The sequence below is a fragment of the Miscanthus floridulus genome, chromosome 4 (genome assembly GCF_019320115.1).
Source record: "Miscanthus floridulus cultivar M001 chromosome 4, ASM1932011v1, whole genome shotgun sequence".
Taxonomy (NCBI): Eukaryota; Viridiplantae; Streptophyta; class Magnoliopsida; order Poales; family Poaceae; genus Miscanthus; species Miscanthus floridulus.
The window spans coordinates 33930782-33944038 of record NC_089583.1 but is presented as its reverse complement, the minus strand read 5'-3'; the positions used below and the strand labels follow the sequence as shown (position 1 = coordinate 33944038).

General features: G+C 45.9%; 1 long non-coding RNA gene across 3 annotated transcripts; it reads right to left on the bottom strand.

Moving 5' to 3' along the window:
* Positions 1-10288: 10288 nt before the first annotated feature.
* Positions 10289-13240, bottom strand: LOC136551290 (uncharacterized). 3 transcript variants are annotated; one of them, XR_010782520.1, is made up of 5 exons: positions 12521-13240; positions 12146-12420; positions 11826-11928; positions 10707-10755; positions 10289-10626 (listed from the first exon to the last, which is right to left on the bottom strand). It is a non-coding gene; the product is annotated as an uncharacterized lncRNA (long non-coding RNA). The 3 variants fall into 3 exon arrangements; XR_010782521.1 differs by having other exon boundaries at positions 11826-12252; positions 12349-12420; positions 12521-13239; XR_010782519.1 differs by having other exon boundaries at positions 11826-12420; positions 12521-13234.
* Between the last annotated feature and the right edge of the window lie 17 nt (positions 13241-13257).

Here is a 13257-nt window from a genome sequence, read left to right as displayed (position 1 = left end):
GCCGTGGCCGCCGAGAAGCCCCTACCGGCCACATGAGAATCTGAGCCCCGCCTTTGAGCCTAAACGTCCTTGCCGTGGCCCCATGAACTCGCAGAAACTTACACGCCCCCACCGTGACACTTCTCTGAGGTCATAGTCGCCTCATCGACGCCGCCATCATGCTCGGGAGGCTGCCACCGTGGCCAAAGCCACCGAAGGCCCTGGAGGACCCCTCGACATGCCCAACATGCCCGTTGGAGCGTTGTGTCGCCCACACGCACCACAAAATTGGCCTATGCCGCAGCACCGTGCCATTCCCGCATGCCGGTGGAGCTTGAGCCACCGTTCACCGTGGCCAGCGCCTCGGTGAGCCCCGGCCACCACCTAGACCCCACCATCACAGTCTCCGTAGCCTGGGGAAGCCTTTCCCCTCCCCAATTGGACACCAACACCACCACAGAGGCTCACCAGCGAGCTCGCCGCCGGCAGGAGCACCGCCGTGGGAGAAACAGGGGGACACCCCCCCTCACTGGCCACCCATGCATGAACCCGATGCACATAAACCACAGATAGAGAAGAGAGGGGTGGACGCGGCTCACCGAAAGAAGACGCGGTCCACCGTAGACTGGCGCATCTGTCCACCGTGGACCGTGAGCCGTGGACCATGGCCCAGTGGAGGCCCATGGCCGTGACGTGGCTGCGTCACAGCATGCCATGTGTCCGGCCCGGCCCAACACGAAGCCCGTTTGAGACCCGGCCGTATTGACCATTGACCTGGCCCCACATGTCAGTGACACGGACACTCTGGACCCACACGTTAGATGCTGATGTCATGATGACGTCACGTGGGACCCACATGTTAGAAGCCAGCACAGCTGAGCTGACGTCATGCTGACGTCACGCTGACATCAGCTGCTCACGTCAGCAGCCCAGGCCCCCACATGTTAGTGACCCTGACTGTTGACCGTTGACTTGCCGTTGACCGACATTGACTTGGACCGGACCCACCTGTCAGTGACCCAATAGCCTTTGGCCCTACCTGTCGGTGTGGATGATGTTGATGATGTCATGCTGACGTCAGCTGCACCCCACCCGGCAGCTCGGAACCGTGATGCTGATGTCATGCTGATGTCAGCAAGCCACGTGGACCAACCACAGCATGACACGTGTCAGCCCAGGATTAATTCAGCCTTTTTCCATTTTCAAAAATGATTTAAACTTTGGAAATTCATAACTAAATCATACGACCTCAGAAAAATATGAAACCAGGACCAAAATTCATCTAAAATCAAGCTCTACACAATGAACCCATGTTTGAGTGTATTTGACTCTTTTGAATTTTCATTACTTCTTTATGCTACTCTATAGACGTCGCTAACATGACTATAATGCGATCGTTTGCAGACTCGGAGGAGAACCAGACGGACGAGGATTGTGAGTACCATGAGGAGTACAGAGATGACTACACCAAAGGTGCCACATCCCACCCAACCTCATAGTACCTATTATGCATGGCTAATATAGAACTGCTATTGCTTTACTTTACTGCTACAGTCATATTATGATAGGAATTGCATGGTAGTATGCTTACTTGAAGGCCTTTGCCTTAACGCAACCTTACCCCTGCATACCCTACTATTAGGCTAGACACACGCTTACGGCTATATATTTCATTACTTATACTTCTACAACGCTTATACTACATGCGTGGTGGAAACTGGTGTTATCTGGACTATGGGGAGAGTGTTGCGTGTGTGACTTGGGTGTGTAGAGGGTGAGGGTTGTGTCGACCAAGTTGGAGTATATGATGAGCCTGGGGCAAGTCTTGCCATGGGGTGCTACCTGGGCACCCCTAGAAATGGATACCTGTGGTGGATAAATGGTATACAAGGTGGTCCTGGGTGTGAACCTGTGATGGGAGGAGCCTAGGATGGAGGTGCTATGGTGGCACAGTAAATGGAAACCCTGATGGAGACATTCTGGCTTGGTCACCCCTAAGGACTTACTAGTACTCAGATTCATCGGGAAGCCTTACGTACCACTTGCCCTATATGGTGCGGGACGGCCGGACTACTTGGTAGGATATTGCCACTACTGCTAGGTTGATAGCGGACAGTGTAAGGAGGTACGAGGCACGGAGGATTTCCCCCACACCCTTCCAAGACTTCATGGAGACCTTGTGGACCCAGCTCATGACTCACAGTTTCAGCCACCCCAGACTAGACTTGGGGTGTACCAGGGCTGAATGGTAGAGTGGCATTATCCTAGGCTAGCAAGCGACCGGAATCAACCTAGTTGACGACTGTCAGCGAGGAAGGCGGATCTTGTGTTTATGTAAAACCTCTGCAGAGTGTATGGTTGATCGATCGATACAAGTGCCGACTTATCGGCTATGGACCTTTCCTGGGTTTCGCTTAAACTAGATAGCGAGATGAGTCCTTCTCTTCTTCCCCTGTGAGAGAGTGTTCGGTCGTAGCCAGGGGCTACGGGCCTTAAGATAGTGCTGAGAGGGAGTTGGCCTATCGACTGAGCGATGGTATGGTATGGTATGGTATGGTATGGTATGGTATGGTATGGTATGGTATGGTATGGTATGGTATGGTATGGTATGGTATGGTATGGTATGGTATGGTATGGTATGGTATGGTATGGTATGGTATGGTATGGTGATGGTGTGGAGATGGTGGTATGTCGATTCCCGGGATCAAAACCTGGCTCTGGAATGGGAATGGGTGGAATATGTGTGGGAATGGTGTTAAAACTTGACTATACTGTTATATACTTGATATGCTAAAATAACATAGGAAACCCCAGCCTTATAGGTTCCTTGTGACTATATCCAACTTGCATCCAATTTCCACAAAGCAATGCTCCTAGGGTTGGGAGTGGCCAGTACAAATCATACTGATAAATTTTGGCATACAGGTTCTGCTGAGGAGTATAGCTCCGAGGAGTTTGACAGTTGAGGGGTTCGTGCCTACGCTCAAGTTTGGCGATCTTATCTTCAAGCTGTTCTGAATGAATGCTACTTTTGATTCCGTCAATGCGATGATGTAATAAATTATGTAATTCCGCACTATTTGTACTCTGATAATATCGTTGTATGGATGTGATATTCGACTGGAATTTGGGTAATATGATCTACCACGGTCTTATTACACTTCAACTCTGTGGTTTTCCCTTTGCGGAAATTGGGGTTGTTTCATTGATAGCTTTTCAAGATCCTTCTTGAGCTTCTCATTCTTGCTATTGACTTTGATGTAGTCATCATAGTTATCGGACTCAACCACTTTCTTGCCTTTGCTACTAGAACCTTGCTCAATTCTCTCAACAATTAAGTCATCGCATGATGTGGCTATATCAATCTTAACAACATTGTTAGTAGCATCATGCGGCTCATTGGATAAAAGCTCATGACAAAGAACAATATTTTCATGATTAATCTTGAGATTGGTGTACTCTTCTTTTAGCATGTTGTATCTAGTGGTGAGCTCATTGTGTATCCCCTCAAGTTTATCATATTTTTCTCTAAGCTCCTTTTTAGTGGTTTTGAGCTCCTTGAGCTTGGATGACACAATTTTGTTTTCTTATCTAACCTCATCACTAGATTTTTTGGCTATGTTATATTTTGCTAAGAGTGAATTATTCTCAAGTTGTAGCTTCTCATTTTTAGCTCTTGTCATTCTAATGATTTTAGTGTATGAATTTAGCAATTTGACAAGATCATCATAAGAAGGTGATTCAAATTCATCATCACTATCACTATCATTATCATCACCACTACCATTATCATCACCACTACTTTCATCATCACTTTGTACATTTCGATCACCCTAGGCCATGAGGCATAGGTGTACGTGTAGAGGATGATGGCAGTGGTGGCGGTGGAGATACTAAAGACCTAATCACAAGAGCGGCCATCTTCTCCTTCTCATTATCACTTTCATCATTGGTGAGCCACTTGATGATTCAATGTTTGTGAGACAATCACCAACAATATAAGCCTTGCCATTCTTCTTCTTGTGATATTCTTTCTTCTTGCCATCCTTCTTTCTTATGTGGCTTGTTTTTCTTCTCATCATCATCACTTGAGTCATCTTTATTGCCCTTGTACTTCTTCTTGTATTTGTCTTTCTTGGGCTTAGGGCATCGATGAGCTAGATGTCCAAGGTCTCCACAATTGTAGCAATCCATTTTGGAGATGGGCTTCCCCTTGCTACTAGTGAAGAATTTCTTCTTCTTACCATCAAACTTGATACCACTCTTGTTTAGCTTTTTGAGCATCTTGGTGGTTCTTCTCACCATGAGAGCAAGACTTGCATTATCAACTTCATCATCACTTGAACTATCATGAGCAACTCTTTCTTTGCTTCTCTTCTCTTGGCTAGCCTTGAGTGCTAAATCTTTCTTCTTCGAGGAAGAAGAGCCTTCTTGAGGAGTGATGTGCATGTACATCTCATGTGCATTGATTATTCCCAATATTTGAGTTGGCGTTGTGGTGGAAAGATCACCTTGATGAAGCACCGTCACAATATGCCCAAACTTATCAATGGGGAGGACACTAAAGATCTTTCTCACAATATCGGATGGCTTCATTTGAGTGAGTCCAAGCCCATTGACCTCCTCTATGAGAATATTCAAGCGAGAATACATTTCATTAGCACTTTCATTAGGAAGCATTTCGAATGAATTGAGCTTCTTCATCACAAGATGATAGTGTTCCTCATGCTCACTCTTGGTTCCCTCATGGAGCTCACAAATGTCCGACCATAGAGCATGTGATTCTTTGTGGTTCCACACACGATTAAAGACATCCTTGCAAAGACCTGTAAAAAGGGTGTTTCTAGCCTTTGCATTTCACTTCTCGTAATTTACCTCATCACCAACAAGGTTGGTGGGGTCCTTAGGTACGGGGAAGCCTTGTGTGATGGCTCTAAACACTCCAACATCTATAGCCTCTAAGTACGCCTCCATGCGAATTTTCGAATAAAGAAAATCATCTCCCTCAAACACAGGAGGGGTACATCCCCATAGGACATCTTGCTCTAGGTAGTTAAGCCTAATTTTGGGAGTACAAGGCTCTGATATCAATTGAAAGGATCAAGATACCCAAGAGGGGGTAAATTGGGCTAATCTATAATTTCTTGCAATAATTAAGCCCTACACTTAGCCCATTTCACCCCTTGTGCCTAAAAGTGTTCTCTATTTTTCTACCATACAAAAGTTCTGCACCCTAGGTTCCAATCCTACGCTAGCATGGCAATTCTAATAATGTAAAGACATGAATTGAATTGATCAAATGTAAATGTTCAAAGTAAAGAGAGGGAGAGGAACGCGATGATGTTTTTTTGAGGTATCAGAGAGTCGTCACTCCCCACTAGTCCTCGTAAGAGCACTCACGCAAGGGTGTAGCTCCCCCTTGATCCGCACAAGGATCAAATGCTGTCTACGGGCTAATTCTTCGACACTCCATCATGGTGAATCTCCCACAACTGCTCACACCATGACTTGGGTCATCCACAAGCTCCGCCGAATGATCACCAACCTTCCAATCACCACCGAGCCATCTAGGTGATGGCAATCACCAAGAGTAACAAGCACAAAACTCTCACTTGACTAAGACAAGCCTAATGAGAAAGGTGGATGCACACTTACTACTCCCTATGCACTAATGAGGTCGTTAATATTGAATTCTCAAATCTCAATCACCCCACTAGGCTCTTGCTCTCCCTTGCACTCCAAAGTGTTTCCTCTACTGAACAAATGGGCAAGAGAGCTGAATTGGACTAGTAGGAGATGTATTTATACACCCCCATTCAAAACATAGTCGTTAGGGTCCAACTCAGCACATTATGCAGTGACTGTACTCGCCTATCAATGTGACCGGACATGCTAGTCAGTAGCCAACGGCTATAGATACGTTAGCTATCAGAGAAGATCGTTGCTCTGACCGGACCCTAACCTGCGTCTGGTCAGCACCCACCGGATGCGTCCAGTCGTTAATTTCCTTCTCTGAAACATTTCTATTGTTGACCAAACTTAGCCTCACCAGAGTCCGGTCACAACCTCTTAAAATGTCTGATCCTACATAGTAGTGAAACCCCGCTGCTACAGTTGTAGGCAGCAGCGCGTTCGATCGTGGCCATGTGCCAGAGTCTGGTCGATGCCCGAGGCTCTGCTGCGTGTGCCACCACTAACCAGACCTGACGCCACAGCGTCCAATCACACTTTCTTCAGTGTTCGGTCAGTAGAAACAACACTCCATTCACCTCAAATTCAGAAACTCTGTGAATGAGTTTAACTTCAAATGATCTTTGGACAAACTCTGAGCTATCTAGTGTTAAGTTTGACAAGTGTGCACGACACCTAAGCTATTAGACTCACCTAGGTCAAGCTACTAGAACATACCCCCCTTAATAGTACGGCCAAAGGAAAATAAAGTCCTAAACTACTCTAAGTGTCTCTCCAACACCAATCGACACTTAGAACTAGTTTGTCCTTAACATTATCGTCCATCCTTTGAAAACCGAAATGATTTCCATTGATAGGGGCATGAAAACTACAATTGCCAAATCAATCACCATTACCATGACCTAACTCAAATTGCCTCTGCAAAACACACGTTAGTCACAGTAATCATGTGTCGTCATTAATTACTGAAACCCAACTAGGGGCCTAGATGCTTTTTAGGCATGTTGGTGATGACTTTGGTGAATAGGCTTGACACAGAGTAGAGGATGGTGAAGAGATTGTTTGAACCATCACTTGAAGTTGAGCTTATATCTTCACCACTCACCCATTCTTGAATGGTAGGGAAAGCCTCTTGCTCATCCTTCCTCTTTTTGTCCTTTTTTCTTGGCCTTCTCCTTCTTGATTTTCTCCTTCAGTCCTTCCTCCCTTCTTGACATACAGTGGATCGGGAGATGGTCAAGGCTTATCTATACCGAATCCTCCAAAGAATGCCAACATGCTTAACGATCTTGTTGTCATGTGCATGCACGACGCTTTGGTACTCATCTTCACTTGAGGAGCTTGCATCATCATCATCATTGCTCTCTTCCTGTTCACTTAAGCTTGGTTCTTGCCACCATATCTTTTTCCATGCTCTTGTGCTTGCATGCGGTGGCCAAAGTCTTGATGCTTGGTGTTGCTAAAGAAGTTTTGTTAGCTATGAACATGCATAGCATATGAGCGATGATCTTGCTGAGTACATGGTTGGGGTCATCTCATCAAGTCTTTTCTCATGGAGGATGGAGATGACCAAGTTGTAGTCCACTCTTTGAAGAGAGTAAATGTTCTTCTAGGCATCCTCTCCATCATCAATTGTCTTAACACCTATGTCATTAATTTCATTAACAAGCACATTGGGCATGAGAAAATAATCATGTGCATTACAGGTTATTTTCCTGGAAATTGATGAGCTTATCAATGATAACATGATACTTTTCATTTTCCAATCCTTTTTTCCTCCATCGTTCTCATTGGCAAACTTCCAAAGTTGTTGGGATTTTTGCAAGAAAAAACATGACTAAAGACACTATGATAAAGAGAAGACAATAAGGTAGATTTAGTAATAGAATCCCATTGTCTCTCTATCTTAGTATCATTCTTCATACCCTAATTGGTGACACACCAAACATCAACCTCCTTAGCTTGAAGGTGTGCTTCCAACATCACCATCCATTAAGGGAAAACCATGAAAATGTGGAGTCCTATCGGTATTCATCCCCACTCCCAATAATAAAATTCACTAGGCAGTGAAGCCTACGGGACCAATGACCCCTGGTTTCACAAATTTGACAATGAAATTGGTTTAGCCTTGTGAAAGGTGTGAACCCTGGCTCTAATACCACTTGTAGGGGCATGTGAGCCAAAGGGGGTGAATTAGGTCAATTAGAACATAAACATAGGCACAAACTTCATCTACACTAGAAAAACCATAAACTACTATAGTATGATGTTCACCTTAATTTTTTCTATTGTGCTATACCTTAACAAACCTGCAAAGAGTTTTGCAATGAAAAGTTAAACATATAAGCTAGCCTTTGCTAATCTAGGTAAAGGTCACATAAGACAAGCACAATGTAGAAGCTTAAATGGGTAAGGTAAAAATCAAGTCATGAGTGGGCAAAATCTAAAGAAGAAGATTTATTCCATAGTATAAGCTCCCAAAACACAACCCCTAGTCCATGTTAGAGCTCCACAAAGGATATACTCCTAATCATGAAGCCTTACCCTGTCCACGGTGTTGACAAGCGACGACAAATGCCATCGCCAACCAAGACAAGTGTCGTAAGCCACTAATAAGGCTCAAGACTTTTTGCCTGACTTTCTCAATCACTAAGGTGCCATCCACTACATAGCTTATCCACCAAGGAAGGGGTATCCTCGTCTCTCGCACACCAAGTTGTCATGTTGCCCGAACACACCAAGCTTGGAGGGTTGATGTCTAGAAGGCCATCAAGGCTCTCAATGGAAGGTCACTAAGCCCTGTAGTACTTTGGCTTACCAAGTTACAAGGGCACAATGTATAATCTCTCAAAGCTCTAAAACACTAAGGCCTAACCCTCACAGAGATGAAAAGTGAGGTCTATCCTGGCCTTGGATGTGATCTTTATACACTTGAGAGGTTGGATGGAGTGTGGATACCATTGCTCTAGCTTCAAGTAGGCTCAAAGCACTCTAATACCATTAGGAAAGTGAGTAGAAACCCTTTGAATTTTTTTTTAAAAAAAAACTTGTTTGCCCTTTGGTGTACCATATCATCCAGTGAGGTATATTACCTTGTCGATGTTGAACCTTTACTCACCAACATTAGTCCCTCATTACTGGACTTGTCCGACATTGTTCACGATATCATTTGGTGGAGTATACATTGTTTTTTTACCACCGACGAGTAATTTGATGTATCACGCACAGTATAATCAGCTGGAATGACATATATCTAGGATGAATTCCTAAAACAGTGGTGGATGAGGAACTTGCATACCTGATATAATAGAATGAAGTAATCTTTAAACTGTCTCCAACCGTCGGAACCTAAATGCGAGATGCATTCGACGGTTTGGGTTGTGCACAGAAGAAAGAGTCCGGCACCTAAAACTTCTCTCTCCAATAGAGGATGCAAAAAAGAAACCCACTCATCAAACCCCACCGAGCGCCGCCCGCGCCTCCCTACATGCGACCTCCCCTGCCGACGGATCTCCAACCGGCGTTCCCTTCCCCTACCGCTTGCTTCTCCATGGCCAGCCACGGACGTGACCTCCCCTGCCCTGACGCGGGCTCCGGCAGCGCGAGCTCCTCTCTCCTCGCTCCGATTCTCCATGGCCGGCCATGGATGCGACCTCCCCTGCCCCAACGCGGGCTCCGACGGCGGTCCCGGCGCGGGATCCGGCAGCGGCTCCGCCGCGGGCACGTGGCCTTGCTTCGGCGGCGTGAGCTCCTCTCTCCTCGCCCCGATTCTCCATGGCTGGCCGTGGATGCGACCTCCCCTACCCCGACACGGGATCTAGCGGCGGCCGCAGGCCCAACCCCGATGCGGACGTGGCCCTGCCGGCGGAAGTGGGCGAGAGCTCTGACCCGATGCGGGCTGCGATTGGGTCGAGGAGAGAGACGACCGAAAGAGGACACATATCTGGGTTCCCTCTCTCCTTCTACCCAAAATAGGGACTCCCTTTGCCTACTCTGTTGGAGGACGTTTTTTCACTGTGCAGGACGCAAAATGGGTTTGGGTAGCGGTTTGCATAGCTTGTTGGAGACACTCTTATATGTTTAGAACTAAGTGGTGTTTTGTTCGGTGTTTTTGGACCCGGAACCATTCAAGGTGATATCAGATCACGTTACTCTTGTTTGGTTTGGCTAGCCCGGGGTCGATGACGGAGGGACCTGATATGGGTTAGTTCAACACCGATACTGCTCCTCGATCTTCCTGCTGTTATCAGATCACGCTAAGTGGAGCCACGGATGCGGCTGTCAACGAACAAAGTCACATTTCTCTTAAGCTGTAACAGATAGTGCCGCTTCCTGATTACATTGCCATTACAGCTCCCAGGCTCAAACCAAACAGTACCTTAAATCCTATCAAACTATTAACAATTTTTCAGATTATTAATATTAATATTAATGCTAGCAGCCATAATAACATCAAAACTAACAAGGCAATGCCAACCTTAATACAACAACACTAAACAGATATATTATGTGAACTAATCCCTTTAATGCTACTAGTAGACATGCACGCGACACACATGTGCTATGAAAACTTTTTGATACATAGTGAATATGATTCGACTCTATTCATAAACATATATCCATATATATTGTTTGAAATATATATCAATATAAAACAATTATTCAAAATAGAGCATAAGAATTAAAACTTTAATAAATGATGCTCATCTTAATACAATTAAATAACTTGGAGCCTCAACGATATCCTTCATCTTGGCAGATAATTTGCTTTCCCTCGCCCTTGTAGTTGATCACGTTCATCGGCTTTTCCCAGGGCACTCATAGTGAAGACCTTACGATGGCGGTGGGACGGGAGGAGACGACGTCCGGGCTCTACGCACATGGCGACACTGGTGTCTGGCACTGATTATTTTCAGCTTACAAGATCGATAATGTTCTTCTTAAAACATTAACAGACTGCAGTAAATGAATAATCAAAACAGGAAGGACAGAGAGAAGGTGGACAAGGTAATATGAAGCAAGAGCAGCGGGCTCACCGAGGCTTACGCCGTTGCGCTTGAGAAACTCGGCTGCGCTCACCACCACCTTCAAAACACACAAACAGAAACCTATCAATCTACTATGAAAAGTCTAGTGAGCAAAAATACGCTTGAATATCTTTTTACTGATTTTTCATCACTTAAGAAACAAACATCCTCGGGCCACAAGGCTCACTTATCTAGAATTCTGCAAATGGATTGAATGAAGGCTCAGTGTCAACAATGCAATATGCTGCAATTTGGTTGCAGATGCTTCCGGAGTTAATATTATTTGTTGAAATAGGTAGTTAGGTAGCTGTCAAAATAAGATTGTTGACATAATTTAGTTACTATATACAATTACATGTACAGGTAAGAAAGATGCAAAACTACACAAGTCCAGCTGAATACAGTAGCAACAAAAAAAATTAAGATTAGGCACAGGCTAAAAAGACGGTCTCTAAAACTGGAAGTACATTTTTTAGATCCAGAGAAGTCCGGCTGAAGAAGTCCCATTTTACCAATTTTTTTCTACAAAAATCTACTGCAGATAAAAAAACAAAAAATAATGCATAACAGAGTACGCTACAGCAATATTTCAAGCACGCACATGAAAACAAGAAAAAGAAGATATGTGTTTCCATAGTGAAGAATAAAATGGGATTTAAGTTTCACACAAAAAAGAAATGATACAGAGTTGCTATTACAGCAGAAACATCAGATTCCAAGGGGGTTTCACATATGTGTGACATGCCATTTTCATGAACTGCTACTGCCTGACATGCCTCTCATTGCTGTGATGGCTTCCAACTCAGGAGTGTCAAAGCCCAGCAGGTCCCTGAGGCTCACCAGGCTCTTGAGTGGCAGCGCCGGCATGCCAAGAGGCACACTTGCTCGGTGGCTGTCAAGGAGCTAGTAAAAGCTGATCGTTGAACTAACTATATGGTAATCACAGCAAAGTAGATATGCAAGTTACTGCACAATATTTTATGAAAACATGAGCTTCCCAAAAGTCGGCTGCAGAAACTTGTAACCTCTCATTGGATGAATGCAACACTGACATGTAGTGGCATAAGGATATAGCATAATGAGAGAACAAATCACCGGTCTAAACAGAGTACAGAAACCAATACTTACAGTTGGTCAGTGTCCACGATGCTATAGTCTTCAACAAAACCACATATGCGAACCAAATTCAGAAGCCATCTATCCAACAGCATGCCTTTGAGGAACCCCTCTCCTACACAAAAAAATAAGAGGAAGAAACTGAAATTTACTGCAAATGACAAAGCAAAAACCTGGAATAGGAGATGAATAGAGACAGAAGACACCCGTTAAGATATAACCATACATTGCAGTAAAAGAAAACAAAAGGTTGAACCAATTCAAACACTGATGAGTTTTATTTTAGTTAATAATCAGAACATTTCACAGTGGGAAGTGGGAACAGAGCGAACCTTGATGCATCTCTAGATCAAAACATAGATCTTCAATCGCAGAGAATGATTGCAAGAGCTGACAATTTTCAACTACTATATTGATATAAGATTTGAGGGGGGGAGTTCTGTAAGGATGAATAATCTAGTGGTTGGTAATCAAAAGGGAAAGTATCTGGAGGACTGAAAATAACAAACAGAAGGTAAAGTTAGGGTCATTGGACCTGGCATCCCAAACATTCGTTGACCCCATGGGGGATTGGGGGTACATCATCTCTAGCATGCATCACTTTGCCCTGCAAACTCATGAAGATGGAGAAGAAACATCAATCAAATACGAAAAAGGCAGGACGGAACCGGTAGTAGTAGTAGAGGTTGAGGATGACGATGAATCACCTTTTGCTGAACTTCCTCAAATATTTTGCACCATCTCGACGGCCGCCGTGGCCAGCATCGCCCAGGACTCCGGCTCGCTCACCATGGCACACGTTCCCGCTCGCCCACAGCACGCACCCGGCGACGGCCCCGAGGCTGATGAGTTTGGCCGTGCGGATCTGGTCGGAATCCGCGTCGATGAGCACTGCGTGGTCCGACGCGGAGATGGCGAGCGTAAGGCGCACTTTGAAGTCTTCCTCGCGTCATGGCCGCCTCCGCCCCGAGCCCCTGGGCTCCTCCGCCGCGGGGGCGACCGACACAGCCACGGTGGGAGTAACCGCCTGATGCGAAGGCTCGGAGGCCCCCACCGCAACGGATTGGCCGGAGGCAGGCCCTAGCGTTCCTGATGGCCAATGGCCTGGCCATGGTGGCCGGCAGCCGTGCCTGGTGGGCAACGACCGGGCTTGGTGGCCTGCGGCCGGCCCTGGTGGCATGTGATCGTGCCTGGTGGCCGACGACCGGCCGTGGTGGCCAGCATCCTGTCCTGGCGTACGTCGTGGCCTCGCGTGGGAGGAGGAGTCGCGCGTGGGGGAGGGAGGGAAGCGGTTGGAGTCGCGTCGCAGATCTGGAGGGGATGGGAAACGGCAGAAGCCGAACCGCTGAGCGGGTACGGCGGGTGGGTAGGGTGCGAGGGCGCGGGTACGCGGGTGAAGAAAGTTTTGCGGTGAAAAAACTTGGATAGGAGGTGCTTGTTTCGT